General features: G+C 36.8%; 1 pseudogene; it reads right to left on the bottom strand.

Annotated features, from left to right (window-relative positions):
• Window positions 1-9,423: 9,423 nt before the first annotated feature.
• Window positions 9,424-10,486, bottom strand: LOC130868410 (melanoma-associated antigen B5-like; annotated as a pseudogene).
• Between the last annotated feature and the right edge of the window lie 2,660 nt (window positions 10,487-13,146).

Here is a 13,146-nt window from a genome sequence, read left to right as displayed (position 1 = left end):
TCAATGTGAAAAATATAAATGAAATCAAGAATTTAATGAATTTATGAAGAGGATTAGGTATATGAGAGTAATGGGCATTTATGGAAAGATATGGAGTTGAGACAATGAATTTCTCAGCATTGGAGAATAATATGTGTCAGCATATTGGATGGATGGCACAAAATAGATAATTATCTGTGGAAACAATATACATCAACCTTCCATAAACCAAGCAGTGGTGGTCACTATTTTAATAATAAGGAAGACCACCTCTTTCCCATTTGAAGATAAAATATTCTCTATGAACCCGCTGAAATGTCCACTTTTCCAAGTGTCTAGAGGAGAGGATGCTACTTTAAATCTCTATATACCTTTTAAAATCAACTTGGGAATAAGAATTAGATATTAGTGCTTTAAAATTCTTTAGTTAGGATTCAGGAACTGGCATGGGAATCACTAGATTGTGGATTACAGAGGATCTAAAAGATACTACATCTTGAATTTCGCATCCTTCAGAAGAAAGGTGTCAGCCTTTCCTAGGAATCATATTAAGCACTGCTTTATGGAGATATACATTAGAGGGAAAGCCAAAGAACATAAAAGTAAATGAACACATGTTAGCACATTTTTACTAGGGTCCCAAAGATAACATAAAGCACAGAAAGTAAACTGAGTGGAAGTGCTTTTGAAATCATTAGGTAAGAACATTCCTTTTTTCTAATGTCATCAGTAACATGAAATAGAAAAGTGAATCATACATTCCACAGAATTATACCATATAGAAAGAAAAGGAAATTAAACATATCCATTTACTTTCACATTTTAAGAAATTGTGTTGAAAATATTTGATTTTTAATTAAATATAAAGATTTGGGCCAGTAACTAGGATGGAAGGGACAAAAGAGGATGAGAGTAATAGTATTCAGAATTTATTGTATGTATGTACATATATCATATAATGTTTGTATATACATGTAGCATATCTATGTGAATTTGTCAAACAAAAATTTAACAGAAAATCTTAAAAACAAATATGAAGATCTGACTTCTAAAATACTAACAAACTTGTCCACTGGCAGTTGATTCAACTGTCAAAATCACTTGCTGCTCTTGCAGAGGACCCAAGTTTCTTTCCTAGCACCCACATGGGAGGTCACAATCATCTGTAGTTACAGTTTCAGGGGATCTGACAATTCTGCATTATGTGAATACCAGATCCACATGAATTATATATACAGGCATGAAAGAAAAACATTCATTTATATAAATAAAACTAAATGTTTTTAAAGTCATGATCAACATAGGATTAGAATGTTTTATTCTGTCTATTCTCCCTACTATATGTTCATAATTTAGAACACATACTTGCTTTCCTTTTGATTTGCTCCAGTAGAATCAATTTAGTTATCTGAACCACTGTTATTAGCTTTTTATAATTTTTAACTAATACTGAAATGGTTATATTTCCATTTTTCCATATGTTTCTTGTGCATTTTAAAATAAATATATTTTATTATATAAATAATACATAGATATACAGTTATATTTTTAATTTATTCATTATTACATAAATTTCTTATTATAAGCATATAATTTTTATATTTATAATTATATGGATTACATAGCATAGACATATGCATATTTATGCTTTGTCATTTGTATAAGTATACAACATATATGTGTGTGTTTATATAGTTTATAGATGTTTTGTCATATTCCTATCTAATCCCTCCAATATCTATTCTGAATTATCTATTAATTTTAGTTACATATTTTACAATAAATGCAAATTGCCTATACTATGAAATATCAAATATTATAAATAACTTCCTCTTGTCATATATATTATAATTATTTACATGAACAATGCACAGTTTTAATGCTAAAGTTCTCGTGTTAGTAACACCATTCACTTCTTTAAGCAGAGTTTGAGTCTTCTTAATAGCATAGATTATGAAACTTGACTTTTATCATGGTTTAAAATCCTGAAATCCGAGAAAAATAAAAACACTTATACTTAAAAATTGACGGTTAAGGGAGAACTGGACTGAAAGTTTCAAATTATATTCATTTTACATTTGTGAATATTTCCTTCCTCTCTTTAACCACTTTGTCTTTTCTTTTCTTTTTAACTATGTTTATATATGTTGAGGGGAGTAAGTGGCCATGATTATGGTGCCTCAGTGACTAGAAGTTGAGGTTGGATCCCCTGGAGCTGGTTACAGACAATTGTAAGCCATTCTGATATGAAGAACTGAATGTGTGTTCTCTGCACTAACAGCAAACACTCTAAACTAATGAAACATTTCTCCAGATCAAAGACCATGTTTTATGTTTCTATTTTTTGTTTGCTAATTTTTGTTTTGAGACAGGGTTTCTCTGTGTAGCCCTGGGTGTCCCGGAACTCACTATGTAAACCATGCTGGCCTTAAACTCACAGATCTGTCTGTCTCTGACTCCCAAGTGCTAAGATTTAAGGTGTGAACCACCACCCTTTCCCATTTTCAATCTAGATTTTTCTCTAATGTATTTTATAATATGGCTAGCTTTGTCTATATAACTCACATTTGAAATAATTTCTTTAGAAAGCAGTGTGGTTTTATTTTTCTTATAAATTCACCTGGCAGATATGAAAATAATTCCATATTGGGAAACAAAGCCTTAGGGTTACTGTGTATAGTTCCTTAGTACCTAATGTCTTAGACCTCGGTCTTTAAGCCAGTGACTCAGCATGGGAACTATGAATGAGAAAAATATAAAAGAAAACAAACACATTCCATAACCAAAATGTGGTTAAGCTGAAAATCAGCATATTATGACTCTCAGTGTAGGTAAAAATATGGAACAGTTTTTAAATTGTACTTTAAATGTATGGGTTGTTTTACCACCATGCATATCTGAGCACCACATGCATGTGGTGTGCTAAGGTTAGAAGATGACCTCAGGTTCCCTGGAACTGGAGGTACAGTCATTTATGAACAACCATGTGAATGCTATATATTGAACTTCAATCCTCTGGAAGAGCAGATTGCTCTTAACTACTGAGTCATCTCTCCATATCCTGGAACAAAATGTTAAGTCTGATTTGGCATATATAATTGTTTTCTTTATATATGAAACACACATCCAGTTACAAACAATGGGAATCTGCAAACACCAGCATTTTTTTCATTTGATTTTGGCATTTTGTTTTGTTTTGTGAGACAAATTCACATGTATCTCAAGCTGTTCTCAAACTCAATGCATCTCCAATGTTAGCCTTGATGCCTGATCCTCCTGATTTAACTGAACACTCTTCATATTCTATTTTCTACTAGGTATTTATAAGTTTATGTGCATATATGTGCTTCTGGAATTTTTCTTTTGCATGATATAATTAATAAAGGTTTTTAATTTGAAAGATGAATGAAACTAAAAACTTTCCATTCAATTTCAAAACATCACTGTTAAATTCTATAATTTATTAATTCAAATATATACTTGTAAAGTTTTTAAAATTGCTAATGTCTGAGTCATAAATAATATCCTATCTTTATGTGGAACATGAAAAGTTTTGATTCTGAGGCTCAAAAGATGGCTTCTCAGTTAAAAGCACTTGCTGCTCTTGTAAAGGACTCAAGTTTTATTCTCAGCACCCGTGTCTTATGGCTGATAACTGTCAGAAAACTCCAGATCCAGGGTATATGGTGCCCTCTTCTTTACTCTATGGACACCCACATAAATGTACACACATACAGAAATAAAATAAGTACTTAAGAGCCTCTAATTTATTGATTATTAGAATGCAAAATTGCAGCCACTTTGGGAAACAGGCATTTCCTTATAGGCTGAACATAGTTTTATCATATGACTTAACAGTGTTGATACTCAGTACTTCCATAAATATCTATGTAGATACATGATCATTTACAGAAATTTTACTCATAATTACTCCAAATGGAAAGCAACACAGAATACCATGAGTCATGAGTAAATGAATGGCTAATCAAACCATACTGTATCCAGGAAGTGCGCCATTAATAATTAAAAATGAGCAATGAAATAATTAAACAAAACAATGGCACCTAAAATGTGCTTTGCTCAGAAAAGAAACAAATCTGAAAAACTCCATATTGTATTATTATCATTAAATTCTCATTCTGATGAAAATACACATTGTATAAAGACAGAAAAGAATGTATAGGTATAATCCAGGCATTTTAGGGATAGCAAAACTAAGTGACATTGTGATGGTAGATGATATGGGATTCCCCTCTGTATGCTGTGAATACCATTGGTTAATAAAGAAACTGTCTTGGGCCTCCACCAAACAGAGTTTAGCTAGGCAGGGAAAACTAAACTGAATGATGGGGAAAAGAAGGCAGAGTAGAGAGAAGCCATGTAGCCCTGCCAGAGACAGTCGCTAGAAGTTTACTCGGTAAGCCACAGTCACATGGTGAAACACAGATTAATGGAGATGGGTTAATTTAAGATATAAGTTAGCCAGAAATATGCTTAAGCTATTGACTAAACAGTATTGTAAATAATATGGTTTCTTTGTGATTATTTTGGGGCTGAGAAACTAGGAACAAACAGATGGCCTCCTACAACAGGCAGACACATATATTAGCATTGTACATTTATCAAAAGGCAGAGAACTATATAACACCAAATGAACCTTAATTTACACCATTTAATTTAGCTGCATATTATGAACAAATATTTGCTCATAAATTGTATCAAATATACCACACTAATACCAGGTGTTAATAGTGTGAGAAACCATGGGGGAGGAATTGGAAGGGGTAAATAAAAGCTACTTGTACTTTAATTTACTATATCTGAGAACACTTAAATGACAAAGGTGGAATATATTAAATAATCTTGTATATATTTCAATTATTAGTACAATAAAATTAGCATATTTATTCATAACTCTACACCACTAGAATTCATGTTCTTTAGAACCGAGCTTCTGTTTTAACAAAAACATTTCTCAAACATCCTACTCCTGTGTCACATGCTTTTCTTTTTGGTAACCGCATACCTTTCTACTCTATTTCTGAGTTAAATATTTTTATATTTCGTATACAAATAATATTGTACAGTATTTGCCATGGTATATATGGCTTATGTCACTTGGTATTAGTTTCTATTTGTGTTCTGATAGTACTCTTTAAATTTTATGGTAAAGATAGACACACACCCACACACACACACATATATATTGAATACATATACACAATGCATGTATATACAATATGAAAATAACAGTGTTCTCCTAGTTAGCTTCAGCTGTCACAATTCAGAATTATCTGAATAGTAGTGTCAATTTCAGAATTCCCTTGATGAGATTAGCTGCCCATGGGCATGTGTGTAGGGCATTTTCTTAACTGCTAATTGATACAGATGGGCCCAGGCCACTGTGGGTGGTACCACCCTTAGGCAGAAGATCCTGTGCTGTATTAGAAAGCTACCGACCCGAGTTAAAAATAGGAAGAAAGGCAGTAAATAGGGTAGCACCATAGTATCTGTTCCAGATTCTTGCCCCCATTTTCCTGCCTTGAGTTCCTGCCTTGACCTTTTTCAACAATTTACTGTAGTCTGTAAGCTGAACTAAAACCTTTCTTTCAAGTTGCTTTTAGTCTTGGTGCTTATTCAAGCAACTGAAAGCAAACTTGGACAGGTGAATTCCACAACTTCGTTCTCCATGACCTGTTTCACCTCTTCACTATTGCAAATAATGCGATATTAAACATGGGAGTGTTAATATTTTCAATATACAGACCATATTAATATATACTGTTTATTTTATTTATTTTGTGTGCATTTGCTGGGTGGGAGTGTGTGTGTCATGCATTTTGGAATTCAGTGTACCTTCTTCCATTATTTGGGTCCTGGGGATATAATTGAGGTTGCTAGGCTTGTCAGACACCTTTATCCACTAAATCCTGTCATTGGCCCTGACAACATTTTTAAAATATATACTCCCAAGATGAGTATTAATGATGATAGTTCTATTTGCATAAAGCTCCATGTTGTTTTCCATAGTGACTGCACTCAGTTGCATTCCCACCAACAGTATATTAGTGTATTATCCCTTGTTCTCCACACCTTTGTGAATACTTGCTGTCTTGCCTTTTCATGATAGGCATTCTAACATGTCAAAGATTCATGGTGGTTTTGATTTACATTTATTTGAGGACTACTGATGTTGAGTATCTCTTCATATACCAGTAGCTCATTTGTATGTTTTTATTGGAAAGATATGTACTGAAGTTATTTGTCTACTTACACATTACCTTAGAACATAACCTAGAAATAAATCCACATATGCATGGTGCCCTAGTTTGCTTTTTGTTCCTCTGTTAAAACACTTACTAAAATCAACTTGGGGGAGGCAAGTGTTTGTTTGGCCCATACATTTGGTCACAGTTAATCATTGAGGTCAGTCAGGACAGGAACTCAAGCAGGAACCGAGGCAGGAACCTTGGGATAACACTTCTTACTGGCTTGCTTTCCATTGCTTGCCCAGTCTGCTTTCTTATCCAGCTCAGGACCATCAACCCAGGGATGATACCATACACAGTAAGCTGGGTCCTTCCATCTCTATAATTAATCAAGAAAATGCCCTACAGACAGACATATCATTAGGCCAATGTGATGGAGTAAATTCCACAGCAGAGTTTCCTTTTCCCAGGTGACTCTAGCTTGTATCAGGTTGACAAAACTCACCAGCATGTGTGGTCAAATAATCTTTAATAAAGGTAACAAGAATAGGCAAATTCTAAAGTCTTTTAAATAAGGGTTATTGGTAAATGTGAATATACATTCAAAAGAGTGACACTGAGACATTGTCTTACATTATATAAAAATTATCAAAGTAATTTACTTAAATTTGAAGGTTCAAAGCTGGGGGAGGAACCCTCAGAAAATACAGAGAGAAATGAACTTAACATTGTGCTTAGTGTTAAGAAAAAAAGAGGGGCGGCTCTGTCGGTGCAAAGAAGTCCAATTTAGTCAAATCAAACCAAATCAAAATGTCCATCGTTTTATAAGGCACAACACTCTCAGGTGGCCAAGCGCATGGTGGGGAGACAGGACAGCTGGGAGCACATGTAAACCTCGAACCATGTGTTTCTCCTCTGAAAGCCCACTTAAATACCCTGTGAGAGTGGTCCTGTCACAGGGAGGGGTCAGGACCTGGCATGCTGGGATTTGGAGTCCAGAGCAATGCAACTACCAAGCCAGGGGTGCTGGGATGGATGCCAGGGGCTGGAGGCTACGCTCCAGACTTAACATTTAGCAATGTTCATTTGAATGTGACATGAAAAACTAAAGTATGAACAAACAACTATTCCTCATCAAATTAAAATGCCTCTGCAGAGAAAACAAAGCAGCTCATATTTTATTAATTTCTAGAGGGGACAATTGTTAGTATTAGGTCTCTTTCCTTTTTCCATTTACTGTTTTACAATTTTTATTGTACAATTCCCATGTCTGTATGAACTGTTGCTTGATTTAAACTACTAAGTATGCTATAAGAACCCTATCTCTTATATATGCTGCAAATATATTTCTGCACATTCTTGCATTTTGATTCCATTATCCAATCTTGTTCTTTATTTTCAGAAAGTTGAACTTGAAGAATACTATAAAATGCTTTATTTCCTTCATCTCTGACCTTCTCCCCTCTTGATTCCTGTCTCCTACTGAGGAAATACTTGAATGTAACCTTTTTCCAGCACAGGAGGATAGGTTCCTCAAGAACTGGACACTGGAATTGTTGCACTGTTCACCTTGTACTCCCAGCCTTCAGACTGTACAAATTAAACTTTTGTTAAGACAGTGTCCCCACCAAACCTATTCCTGCACCCACTTTGTTAGGGCAGCCAGCACAGACTTTAGGGGATTTTTCTGTCAACTCTGAGGCACAGTATATGAACACTGGACAGTTACACACCATTTCTACAAGCACAATTACCCCACGACCCAGGATAAATGGAATTGATCTCCCATTGGTGACCTGCTCTTTCATAAACATCCAAAATACTTTGCTCTCAGAATTTCTACTTGGTCACACTCATTAGAAACATCTTCATCATTACCCCCTTTTCACATTACCTTATTAAGGCTTAAGGATCTACATCATCTTACTGATGTAACAAGTTGAGAATTCAGAATTCTATGAGGGGAAATTAATATTCACTTGCAAATAAAAAATTAGTTTTCTCCAACAGAGTCTCACCGGAGAAACAAAAGACTCTTATGTGATGGCTACATGTCTGGTAGTAGCTCGCCAACAGAAAATGAACTCAGTGGCAACTTCGGAACTTCTTTGTCTCATAATGTCATGTCAGGGCTCTTCCTTAAAATATATTCTTAAATTTTTATTTTATTTATATATTTTTTCTTCTCAATCCTCCACGTGCTTTGTGCACATATTATGACATGAAGTTTAGTGTTTTTATGGAATTACTGAGTGTGCAAACAAGTGAATCTCTGTTTCTTGTGCCATGTCTTGGGAATATTTTTGTTCTGCTGGTTTGTTTTATCAAATTCTAATGTGCTAGTTTTTGTTTTTAATCATATTATAATCCTATAGAAGTCTGGTAATTCTCTTATACTTTTATTTCTTTTATTCTTCTCTCATACATTACATTCTGACCCAAATGCATTTCCCCTCCCTCCACATCTCCTAGTCCTTCCCTCCTTCTCCCACTCACAACTTTCCCTAAAGCCCAGATCCACTCCTCTTTCCCTTCAAAAAAAAAAAAAGTCTCCCAAGGATATCGACAGAGCCTTATCGCCTTCTAATGAGAGACAGAGAAGGAATAGTTCTGAATGGGAAGAGAGGTATGGAGGAGGGAGGGGAACTGTAATCAGGATATGTTGTATGAGAAAAAAATCTATTTTCAATAAAAGGTAAACAAATTCTATGAGAATCTAGGTTTTTCATCTTATCATCCCAATACTGCTTCAAGCCGGGCAGTGGTGGTGCATGCCTTTAATCCCAGCACTCGGGAGGCAGAGGCAGGCGGATCTCTGTGAGTTTGAGACCAGCCTGGTCTACAAGAGCTAGTTCCAGGACAGGCTCCAAAAAACCACAGAGAAACCCTGTCTCGAAAAACCAGTGCATGCCTATAATCCCAACACATGGGATGAGAAGGCAGGGCTAAGTTAGAATCCAGTCACAGGTACAAGGCAAGTTCAAGATCAGTCACATGAGAACATGTCACAAAAATAAAAAATAAACAACACAAATTTCAGTGAATGAAGTCAACAAATGAAGTCTAATTAATAAACATTTAATTTCTTCTATTGTTTTACAACTACCAAGGTGGAACGTTTTAAACATCTGACTTCATCAACGAAAACGAAAACAATGACAGAAAACAAGTATTATTCATGTTTTAAGTTCTCTCTATGCCTTCCTTGAATTGCCATGTTTACTGTGAGCTTCTTTCATGTTTTCAAGAAAATCCTTTTTGTGCTGCGACATTTATTTTCTGGGGAATAAAATATCTCTAAACTTGGGCAGGGAAGTAAACAATGGGCATATCTCCATGGAAAGTAGACTGACTTTGGAAGGAGTTTTAGGACTGACTTCCTGGCTGCTTTGATTCTTCCTTTGCTCCTTTTTAAAGCCGCTTCATAATGATCCTTGAAGTAACTATAGGAGATTTTATTGATTTTGGCCACAAACTAGGACAGACATCTCGCTGGTTTCAGCATATGCTTTGGGACCCCACAGGAACTTATAGCATGGAGGATCACTGTTGGCCACCTGCTGGTATTCCAGGTACTTCAGCTTCACCAAATCTTGAGTGATGAGCTTCCGGGGTTCTCCATAAATTTGGTGCTTCTTCCCAGGATACACACCCATAGATCTCAACATTCTCCAGATATCTTCTTCATCCACAGAGTTGTCATTCATTAAGATCATGCCCACGATAGTCATCAGAAAACCAGTCTTGGGCAAGCCCTTGCCAGGACGAATCCTCCCATTATTGGGAAGTTTCAGCTTGCTGATAAGATCGTATACTTGCCTGCTTGATTCAACTTCCCTCAGTTCAACTGCATAGATATCTGCAAGCCTCTCAGCAGTTTTTCTGAGGATCTCAGGGAAGTCATTGATTTCCTCCTTATCAATAATCGCCATCATATCTTCCATTGTAGTAAGCTGCTTAATTTTGTAGTTGTCAAGGAGAAGCTGACACAGCACGAAGATTTTTCTGGCTAAAACATCTTGCTGGCGATTAATGGGGGGGGGGTAATCCCCAAAAAGGTTGTCATCATCATCTAGATAACCAATGGAACTTTCATCTGATATGTTGAAAGAAAGGACATCCAAAGGTATGTTGAAAATACTTTCTTTCTCTGGCATCTTAAAGGTACGACAAGATTCAGGAGAGGACTGTTCTGCTGCCTCTACTGTTTCCTGTGCACCTTCAGAAGCCTGAGCAACATTTCGAGCTCTGCGCCGTCTCCCACGGGCATTTAGTTTACTCTTCTGACCTCAAGGCATGATGACAGATTATGGAGAATAAAGCAAGAACAAGAGCAGGATTCTGGATATTCAAGTACCTAGTGGAGACAGAAGAAGGTGGCATGAACAGCTTTATCAGGAGGTGGCCTCCTTTTGTTTAATTCTCCCTCTAAAGGTTTCTATGAAAATACTGTTCTAGGAACATAGAGGGCTTCTGTTTTAATTGGCTCATACTCAGTGGTATAAGATAAAGTGCATTTTAAACTGTTGCTTGGGCAAGGACAAAGCTTATCTGACTACCATTCCTATGAGGAATTTTAAAACTAAGAATAATGTATGTGGTACCCTTTCTGTCATGAGTTGCTTAGGTAAGAATTTGTCTTTCCTTCAGGATATTCACTCATTATTTCCAAAGTGTTTGATACCTTTTTTCTGCTCACTCGTACTTGTACTCTCACAATTAAAGGTTTACACTCTTTTATGTTTAGTGCAAAGAGCTGAAATTGGTGATTCAGTTGAAGAAGGAGGATCACAAGTTCAAACTCTGTCTTGGCTACAGATTTAGTCAAGGGCAGCCTGGACAACTTAGTGATACTCTCTATCTCAAAATAAAAGTCTAAAAAGAGTACAAGGGATAGGCCTCAAAGGGTAGAGTGCTTCTTATCATGCTATATTCTTAAACAGTCAAAAATAAAACAAAAACACCTTATAACTCTATAGAATTGACCAAGCAGCCTTATCCTGAAATGCTCCATCCTGGACCTTCAAATATTGAATCCAGTGATGGTCCTTTTGCCCTTTCCTTTGACATATGAACCTTTCATTTTCCTAGAAATACTTTCTTCTTGCTAGTACCACTTGAGAATTCCTAGGAGGAGTTGGTTGCCACTTAATTTGCCCATCATTTATCAATAGGGGATGACATCTGTGGTCTGCCATATATACAAAGTTCTTTATCTCCCAGAAATAACTATAAATTCTCACATAGTGAACTTCATAACAACACTCAGAAACTCCTTTCACATTATCACAATCATTATCCCATGCATGAGAGGCAATTTTTCACTTGGCACATTACTACTCTGTAGACAAAGCAAGCTACCAGTTGTGGGGAGTTGATTCTCTGGGATCTTCCATACAGTCTTTGCATGGATTTCTGGGATGTTTCTTACACTAAAGCGCTGAGACTGTTATTTTCAAAATTCAACCAGTAGCAGTGCCTCTCACAGTTGATGAAAAGAGTAGGGAGTGAGCCATCTGAGTCTTCTTGGATAGATGATTCCCTCACAACTCATGCAGCATTCCTCTTTTAATTATGTGTAAAACATGGTACTCCTTTTGCTGAACTAAGTCTCCTGTCCTCTTACTCCTAGGAACTTTGATTGCTACTATCATCAAAAAGGAGCAGAATGTCCATGTACTTGCCAGTGCCATGTTTGGACTCATGAGAACCAAAGGAGGGTCTTGCTTGTTATCTTTTTCTATATTTCTTCCCATTTCCTGTTTTTATATTAAGCTTCTCTTTTATCTACTCAACAGAGCTCCACATTTCTTTTTGCCATCACCTTCCTGAGACTATAGATCCAGCTATTCCATTGTTCTTAGGTCTTAAGAAGGCTGAGCACAAAGGTACACCTTGTGTAGCAGTAGGGCTCTCTTCCATGATGGGTGGCAAAGGAGAGTAAGGGCGCTGATTTTGTGTGTGAGTGTGTGTGCACGCGCATGCACGCGTGTGTGTGCGTGCATGCATGTGCATGCATGGGAATAGTGATCTCTTCTGAGGTTTCCCTAGGCTGAGAATAAGAATGAGTTTTGGGCAGGGTGTAGGCTTTGTAGATATGCCAAGTGGTAGGTATACCTACTATGAGACTGTTTCTTCTGAAGTGAGATAAGCCTGAAGACAAGGACATAGCTTTTGTGATTGTTGACTCTGAGATGATCCCAAACTGAAAACAAGGATTGTGGCTTGTCATTAACTCTGAGGCTTTTTAGAGTAGCAACTCTGGTACACGATACTGTAGCCTCATAATATGTGCATAGTGAAGTTGAGGGCCCATCTTTGGGTGATATCTCCGCTGAGGTATTCCAAGACTAATAACAAGGGTTGTTTTGTAGTAATGGCTGGGGCAGAGGGAGGATAAATGGAATTGGGTGAGGGATGGACTTGGTGAGGGAAGAAGAAACATTGGGAGAAACAGAGGGCTGGAGAATGAGTTCAAGGTGACCAGAGGGAAAGGGACAGGAGCAGAGAGAGATAGAGAGGGTGCTAGGCAGGGTGAGGAATGTGGTAGTGGGGATGAAATACTAGGTGGGGAGAGAAAAGATGGGAAAGTATAGGGAAGGGAGGTGGTTGGAAGAAGAGGGAGATGGAGGAGGTGGGCAGAAGGAAGGGTGGAATGTGGAAAGATAAAAATATGGGAGGGAGAGCAAGGAAAAAGAGAGATCAATAGGGAAAGAAAGGAGGTGGGAACAGGAAAGAAAGAAAGCAATGAGAGAAAAGTGATGGAAGAGGAAGGGAAGTGAGAGAAAGGAAGGGGAAGTGGGGGAAAGAGGAAAGATTGAGAAAAGAAGTGAGAGGAGGAAAGAGAGAACAGAGAAAAAGAGGAAAAAAGAGAATAGGAAGAAGAGGAAAGGAGAACAGAGAAGAGGAGGAGAATGTGGAACAGTGATAGGAAAGAGGGGGAATGTGTGGAATATTC

Source organism: Chionomys nivalis, chromosome X (genome assembly GCF_950005125.1).
Source record: "Chionomys nivalis chromosome X, mChiNiv1.1, whole genome shotgun sequence".
Lineage (NCBI taxonomy): Eukaryota > Metazoa > Chordata > Mammalia > Rodentia > Cricetidae > Chionomys > Chionomys nivalis.
Note: the sequence above shows the minus strand (reverse complement) of the source record. Positions and strands in the feature narration are given on the sequence as shown.